The following is a 9,177-nucleotide window of genomic DNA, read 5'->3' on the forward strand; positions in this document are numbered from 1 at the left end:
GGAGATCTGTTAATAAGCTCAGTGGTCTGGTTAAAATAAGATATACTTGATTTATTGGATTCTTTAAGAGTCAACGACAAACACACACACACGAAAGTACAGGGTCAAACTAACCCACGTAGACATGGTCTTACAAAATAGGTCTTCCACAGGTGCGAAGGAGAACAACACAGATCTTTTCCCACACCTCCATTGTAAGTCCCATCACAGGACTTACAATGGAGAAGATAATGGACTTCCTCCATTGTCTTCTTCGAGAAATGTTAATTATATCAAAATGACTGTTATAATTACTCTTTAATTACTAACTGAAGATCACGAATACAGGAGCAACAAAGGCCTCTTCAGTAAAGAAACAGGTCTGGGGGCGTTCGCAAAATTTCAATTATTCGATGCCGAATAAAAACATAAAGCAGAGTCATGCCCGACGCCTGATCAGGTGTGTACACACCTGTGTGATCACTGTGGAGGCCACAACACTGTTCTGCAGTAAGTTCAGTATATATATATATATATATATATATATATATATATATATATATATATATATATATATATAAAGTAAATATACATGAACCTTTTAAACGCATCTTAATTTCATTTTGAATTTACTTTCGTGTTTAGCATAAGATTTCTACTACTATCATCTGCTAAAAAAAAAACACACACACAATCTAGAGAATCTAGAGACATCTGACATCTGTGCGCGTGACGTCACTCCAAGAACGTGGACAAGTCCCCACTCCAAATGTTCCTCTCGAGAAAAATAAAAGACGAAATGTTCCAGCAGGCAAAATGTAACCAATGTACCCGGTGGAACTCACAATGAACAAAATGTATACTGTATAATGTATAGTGTACCAAGTGAACTACTATACTTGTCCCCAGCCAACAAAATGTAATCAATAGACGTCTTCATAGTAAGGGCAAAAAGCACAGAAGAGACAAAACATACCCAGTGGAACAAATATACTCAATGGGCAATATGTACCATACGTACCAACTGAACACATTTTGGCAAAATGTACCCAGTGAAACATAGGTAAAATTAATGCAAATTAGTACATTTGTTCACTGGGTACATCTCCCATCTAACGAGAAAGCAATGGACAAAATTTACCCAATACAAAACCAAGTATACAATGAACAAACTTTTTCTTATTGTATACATATTGTGTACATTTTATCCACTGTGTTCCCATTCAGAGCCATTTGCAATTTCCCAGCGATCCAACCAAGTTTCGTTATCTTCCAACATTAATGAGGCTGAAACAATGGTAACAGATGGCGCTATAGTCGATTCACATCACCGGTGGTTTTGATGTCTAGGCCAGTGCCTTACGACGCTCCTGATTGGCTGTTGATAAGCCAATCACAGGGCTGGACACTCAGTCTCTCGAGAGCGTTCATATAGGCAGGATGTATGTTCCACCTCTCCTAAGGGATACGTCTTTCAAAAGTATCCCTCAGAAGAGATGGAATATACATCCTGCCTGTGTGAACCCTCGCGATAGACTGAGAGTTTCCAGCCCTGTGATTGGCTTATCAACAGCCAATCAGGAGCGTCGTAAGGGACTGGCCTAGACATCAAATGCACGGCTGATGTGAATCTACTATAGTATCACTCTGGCACCAGACGACTCTATCGGACGCATTTTTTTGGGGCCATTTTAGTTTTAGTAGAAACTTAGGCCTATAAAAAATAAAAAAATAAAAATGTCTCAAGCAAATTTTATTTTCTCATTTACCTTTCGACATGAAGTTTGAGTTTACATAAGTAGGTGGGATCTTTCCTAAGTGAAGTTATCTATAGGACTAAAATTTTTTGGGGTCATTATCTCTTATGATATTTACAGACTTTTGTTTATGCTTTTCACGTTCATTCCCAATGTGATTGTATTAAATATACCTTGGTGGAACCCTGTGGGGGGAGGGGGAGGGGTCCACTATGTAGGAAAGCTCCAAAACCTGTGCTTACTCTATACAATAAATGAAAAACTAATTACCGCTTACATTATATAGGTGCAATAAAACCAAACCAAACCAAACCAGGTAAAACTATTAACTAATAAGTTTAAATAGTATACACGTTTGGCCAGTGAATAGAATAAACATGTAATATCAACTCGCGGCTATGCTGAAGTTTACAAACAGATGAATAAGCTGCGAGTTACAAATAAGGTCAAACGTCATCATACTCATTCGAGGTTACGTTTGCCCCCTGGTAGCAAACGTAAGGTCTTTCATATGTAACTCTCTCTCTCTTTCTCTCTTTCTGTATGTATGTATGTATGTATGTATGTATGTATGTATGTATATATATATATATATATATATATATATATATATATATATGTATGTGTGTGTGTGTGTGAAAGTTAAAAATACACTTGACAGTCTAATGTACACACACGCAAACATACACTAACACAAATATACATACATATATAAAATTAAATATTTGTGTATGTACATGCGCGAGTATATTAGGTTTCCAAGTATATTTCTAACATTCTAACTTAAATATCCATCTCTCTCTCTCATTACGTTCAGATTTTTCGTTAACACCTACCAAATATACCAACACTGGAGACTTATGCTTCGTTTAGTTCACTCCAACTGCACTTTTATGAGAGAAAAAAAAAAGCAAACGAGTAAAAGTCCCAAAGGAATTATCTCCGGAGGACAGACCAGCTTTCTATTCTAAGCCAAGACACAGACAAGATTCTTTTAACTGGTCACTAGACATGACAAAGATTACGGTGGCATTACCATTTACCTAACAGGATTCCCAGGTCTTCAGGTAAAGTACTCTCTCTCTCTCTCTCTCTCTCTCTCTCTCTCTCTCTCTCCTTTTTTTTATTAACAAACAGGTAAGAAATAGTTTGTGTGTACCTATATAATTGCATACAAGCTTTATGACAGATACCTACATAACTGCATGTGTAAAATGACAAAAATAATGACTACATAGTTCCATACAAGTGAAATGACAAACGCCTACATAGATGCAAATGTGTACAATGACAGAAGTGCCTACATAAATGATAAATGTAAAATAACAGATTCCTACAGAGAAGCATGTGTAAAATGACAGAAATGCCTGCATATTTCCACATCAGTAAAATGACCGAAATGCTTACATAGTTGCATATGTGTAAAATGACAGAAATGCTTACATAGTTCCACATCAGTAAATTGACAGAAATGCTTGCATAGTTCCACATTAGTAAAATGACAAATGCTTACATAGTTGCATATGTGTAAAATGACATATCTCTAGACACACTTGCTCGTGACATAGATAACGAATGTTATAAAAGCCTTCATGTCTCGACGACTACGCCTAGTCAAAGAGAAATCCTTAAGTACTCGAGTTGTACTATGGTTGAAGCAGCGGTACATTCAGGGAACCCTGCTTATCCTGAATTTAATCAAAGACCTGATAAAGACACTTTTACAATAACTCGAATTCAACTCGTAATCTAAAATCGTCCCAGATTGTGGTTAACCATACCGCCAGGTAATTAGTCACCTCACTTCAACTGAACAGAGGCAACTGTTTGAAATTTCTATTGACAAGAAATAACACAAACTTTCGTCCTAAACTGGTTAAGTGACTCCGGGATAAACCATGGATCTTTCTAATAAATCATGGATCCTTCTAATAACCACGGATCCTATGAAACCATGGATCTTTTTTAATAAATCATGGATCTTTCTAATAAACCATGGATCTTTCTAATAAACCATGGATCCTTTAATAAACCATGGATCTTTCAAATAAACCATAGATACTTCTAATAAACCATGGATCTTTCTAATAAACCATGGATCCTTCTAATAACCCATTCATATTTCTAATAAACCATGGATCGTTGTAATATTTCAAAAATGAATCTGTTGACTAGTGATAGCACAACTAGGGATGAAGCAGTAAGGAAAAACGGGCGGAAGAAGAAGAAGAAGAAGAAGAAGAAGAAGAAGAAGAAGAGAGGAGGAGGAGGAGGAGGAGGAGCCCGAAAGCAAAGCGTTAAATAAAAATACTTGAGTTAGGTCAGGATGGAAAGTTTTAAGCATGCCCTACAGTCCTAGTCTTAGACCACGTTACTCGAGATAACGCCAACACGTAATGAAATCAGCCCCCTATGCGCTCGTTCCCTATTAACTTCGAGTATCACCAGACTCAGCATAAAGTGTCTCCTGCTAATCAAAGCGAAGAACGAGACAGCGATTGGCAAAGGATGACCACAAACAAACTGTACTCGTCTCTCTCGATACTCGTGATGCAAGAAACATCTCTTTCGCTGTGATGCAAACGTCACTCATCAGTGATTCGTACCTCTAACAATAATGGAACTAACAAGGTAGGAAGTCAGTCTCTCTCTCTCTCCTCAACCTCCGACACACCCACACGCAACACAGCATAATACACAGCGGCCAGACACCCACAAACACGCGCCATAAGACCCCAATGGAGTGTTTGTGCGTGTGTGTGTGTTTTCTTCGGCCGTGCGACAACTAGAAGCGGAGGTGGACTACGAGGGGAGAGAGGAGGGAATTAGGGGAGGGGGGTACACGGGTGGCGGAGTGGGGGCTAAGAGCCCCGCCCCCTTCCCCTCCATCCACAAACGCTTCGACAACAACACTTACTATACCACCTCTCGCATCTGTTACTCTCTACACGAATTTGGGCGCAGAATGCCCGATTTAAACAGGCCCACTTTGGCCCTGGGTTCTTCGAGGGGCATAAACAAGTGGGCCGTGTGTGCGCCTCGCACCAAACTCCTTCCTGGCTTCGTTTCGTTCAATTCTCCGGAGATTTTTCGGTCCTCACCCACCTCGCCTTGAGCGACTCGCTGCTGCTGCCTGGTGAACACATATTTTCGTACTTTGTCGCTGTCCTAAGGTAAGGAGATGGATGAGGGGGGCGTAGGAGGAGCAGGAGGAGTAGGTGGTGAGGGAGGAGGAGTAGAGGGCATCGTTGCATAGGTAAATGCGACAGAAATGGCATGAAACGCTTCATGGCCCAACAGTCTCGCTCCCTCATCCCTTGAGGAGTGAAGTTGTCCATACGATCCTCAGCATGTTTGGATGAGAATATAATAAAAGTGACGATGGATAACATGCCCCTCGACGGAGGAGCGAGTTATGCCCAACTCCGGGCACCGCAGGGGTAGTAGAAGGGGAGGGGGGAGTATACCAGGGTGGGGTATAATATAGGGGGGCGGGGGTACATCTCGTATGGCTGGTTTGGAACCTGGGCGCGGGACTAAACACTAAGACCACCATCACCACCAACACCCATTTTCTAATCCTTCCTCATTTTTCATTACATTTCCTTCAACATCAAAGAAATCAAAACATTGAAAATTTAAAAAAATAAATAAATAAAAACACGTCAAGCACTGACAGACGATACCAAAAGCATGAAGACGGATGGGCACTTTAGAAGCCTTTGACACTCACAACTTCGAATTTTCCAGCTCAATATCTCCCGAAGTGCAAACAAAGTACGAATAAGACAACAAAGTCCCCCACTTCGTGCCCCCCACACACACGTGGATGTGAGGGTCCCCGCCGCAAAAGAAGCTTATAGAGATGGGGGTTGTGTAGGTCGAGTCGGGGGAAGTATTTATGCGCGTTTCGAAGAGAGGTTCGAGGGAGATGGGGGAAGGAAAAAAGGCACAGACCACACAGCCACGTCCGAACGATGTGCGGGTGCGCCACTGACTGACTGAAACTCTCCAGTCTCCAAGTCGACCCCAACCTCTCTACAACTACTACTAAGAGTCACATCAGCACCTGACTTGGGAGGACTGTGTGTGTGTATGTGCGTTTGTGAGTGTGCCTCCTCCACCTCTTCGGCGGCTTTCGTGCCGGGACACTTAAGGCAGAGACAGAGCAAAAGACAAAACAGATCCGCCAGACGTACAATATATTGAAGGTGGCCCTCTACCGCTCCATCACCAAATGCCTGCCTACCTCTCTTCCTAACTACTGCTTATACTTCACGCATTTCTGTCAAACATATAGGGGGGGGGGGGACCTTCACCCTTTCTAAATATTCACTCGTACTGAAATTTTAATCCTAAATATCCACTGCTTGTAAACCCACTCGTATAGTAGGCAACACCTCCATCCCAAATATCTGATCTTCGTCCTGAAACGTGCTCATAAATTTCCATCACAAATATCAATTTATCATCCTCACACTCACATCATACTTTCCAATGCGCGCATTCACTCCTCGTCCTCGTTCTTAATTATTATTACCTCGTATTCTCAGTATCCTCAACAGTAACTTTGTGTTCTCAACTGTTGGTATGGTCTTTTTACCTGCCACCTCGGTGGCCACGAGTTCGATTCTCGACCATTCCATTGAGGGGTCAGATGTGGTTCGGAAGTCACGTAAAGCCGTTGGTCCCGTTGCTGAATAACCACTGGTTCCATGCAACGTAAAAACACCAGACAAACAAACAAACAAACCAATGAAAAAGCTCCGTCCGAACTGTCCTCGCGCTGTTTAATAAATATGAATTTTTCACAATGAAAAGTCATTACAACAATGTATCATTGTAAGACTTATGCAACGAATAAGAATGCAGTCTCTCCAATTTAGAATTTAGTATTAATAATAAATTTTATTTTCAGCTCAAAGCCATATACATGGGGCATACAAAGTACAGACATTAACATGCACAATCTAGATACATGAGATAACATGAAAAAAAAATGAATAACAGGAAATATATACACAGTTGCTGAAGTAGTATAAAGGATAGTAATCATAATAATGGTAATAAGAGTAATAATATTGTGAATAGTTAAAAGAACGCATTAAAAGTTTTTAAAAATTTGAGAGCAGATTATATATAATCAAATTTCGGCTAGAGACCTAGGTAGTTACAGTAGTCAGGTCCAGAGGGCTAAATACGAAAACTGAACGTAGAAAAAATAAATTTATAATATTCACGGTAATAATGAAAAAGTAAAATACCAGTATTAACGGTAACCGTAGAAATATATAATAACAATGACAGATTCTACATATGGCACTTTGCAAAGACAGAGATTAAATTATTTAGGGAACAAACGTCTCATTTTCCATTCTTTCCCACAATTTAGATCATCTCCTTGCCTCACTCCTTAGATGAAATATCTACTAGGACAATTCCTGCACTGTATTATGTTCCGATTCCGAGCGGAAGTTCAAAAATTCCAAATTGTAAATTCTCACAATGTTCGTCTTAAAATAACATACAGTTTAAGAGTGTGTGAATAAAGGGTTATAATTAAGAAAACAATACTTAATTCTTCTGCTGGACGCATAAAACTTTACCAGTCAGGTCTGTGACAGATTAATAAACATTTTCAGTTTGCCGTCCTGACGACGCCCTTTGCACGGAGAATATTACCGTACGAGTCGATGGCGGAACTTCGAAACTATAATAATCTTAACAAAACTGTAGCCTTTAAAGATACCTCGGAACTATACTACGAATGTAAGTGAATATAAACTTTGGCCCAAAAGGGCAAGGGTTGGGACCTGTGGGGTCATTCAGCACTGAAAGGGAAATTGAGAGTACTAGAAAGGTTTGAAATGGCGGTGCAGTGAAACGAACGAATGGAGTTGGATATAAGGGCCGAAGGCACGCTGCAAGGAGTCTGAAGTAATACCTACAGTGCACCGTGTGAGGTGCACTGACATCACTATTCACTACTCCCTATGGGACCGAAACTACTAGGAATAATGTTTGTATATTTCGAAAATGAGTTGAAACTAATTTCTCTGAATACCTTTGAAACACAGGAGGGCATGGTAACTATACTACACTCTGTTTTTTTCCATCTGTCCACCCGCCTATGGTGTTTGCGTATGGTGACACCGTCCGGGGTTTTAGATATTTACGCTATGTGTAAGTTTTAGGTAAATAAAAGGATATCTGGGTGTACATTTGCAACTGAAAAGTGTTTTAATAATTTACTGTATGCGAATTACACAGTTAATATTCGAAATAGGATATTGTTATTATTGCTTTATGTAAGCTGAATGTAACTATCTAAAGCCCAGAACGCAGTGTTACCATACGCAAACACCACAGGCGGATTACAGGTGAAAAAAAAAAACGAGTATGGTTACTGTTAACAAGGTAAAAACAAGGAGTAAAAGCTCACGCAAATCTTTAAATAATTTTGGCGCCAGGATGTCTCGAGTTGTTATCATTCGTAATGTCTATAATCACACAGGAAGAGCCGATAGGTCATGACCCTGCTGACCACTCTCGTGCATGAAACTCAGCCGTGAGAAGTTCAGAAAATCGAGGTGAATTTAGACTGATAAGAAACTAACACACGAAAGTATTTACCTCCGATATGAAAGCTCAAGGAATCACTCGGGAATATTTAGGGCAAATAGACATATTATTATTATTATTATTATTATTATTATTATTATTATTATTATTATTATTATACAGCAGAACACTATTCATATGAAACAAGCCCAAAGAGGTCATCGACTTGACACTCAATGATTCCAAAGGATATGGTGTTCAATTGCAAGAAGTAACAAAGGGTAATGGTGTTCATTGGCAAGAAATAACAGAAGGTAATGGTGTTCATTTGTAAGAAGTAACAGAAGGTAATGGTGTTCATTTGTAAGAAGTAACAGAAGGTAATAGTATTCATTTGCAAGAAGTGGTGTTATTATTATATTATGAGGTTGAAGACCACTGAACAAAATACTGGGATGTTCTGACTTGCAAAGTAATTGATATTGACAAAAAAAGAGAAAATTAAAATAGAAAATAAAATGAAAGAGCATAAAGATAAATGCATCAGATGCTTACTGAAGGAGAACATGAAAAAAATTATAATAAAGAAAAAAATAAAGAAAAACTTGTTTGATAAAAGATAAAAGGAAAAACTATCAATATGTATTAGTGCAAAACTGATTCATTTATTAATAACAGAAATCAGATTGAAATTACCTATAGCTACAGTACATAGACAAGACTCAAAAGAATAGAATTACTTTATAAAAGACAATACTAATCCTTAAGAGATTAATTGAAGAAAATACCGATGATAGCAAGTCAACTTAACGATATTTCCGCAAAACAACAGGTAGTATATAACTTCAGGTAACTATAGTAATAAGGAAAAAAATAGTAA

At 39.0% G+C, this 9,177-nt stretch overlaps 1 protein-coding gene across 9 annotated transcripts in view; it reads right to left on the reverse strand.

Moving 5' to 3' along the window:
• Window positions 1–5,790, reverse strand: part of LOC135215456 (mucin-2-like) — a 372,218-nt gene extending 366,428 nt beyond the window's left edge. For 5 of the 9 annotated variants that reach the window (XR_010314688.1, XR_010314687.1, XM_064250174.1 and 2 more), the window contains exon 1: window positions 5,470–5,789. The gene's annotated coding sequence lies outside the window, so the exon portion shown is untranslated. Of the gene's footprint in view, window positions 1–5,469 lie in introns of all 9 variants that reach the window. The other 4 variants (XM_064250173.1, XM_064250172.1, XM_064250170.1 and 1 more) reach the window with 2 other exon arrangements.
• Between the last annotated feature and the right edge of the window lie 3,387 nt (window positions 5,791–9,177).

This window comes from Macrobrachium nipponense, chromosome 5 (genome assembly GCF_015104395.2).
Source record: "Macrobrachium nipponense isolate FS-2020 chromosome 5, ASM1510439v2, whole genome shotgun sequence".
NCBI lineage: Eukaryota > Metazoa > Arthropoda > Malacostraca > Decapoda > Palaemonidae > Macrobrachium > Macrobrachium nipponense.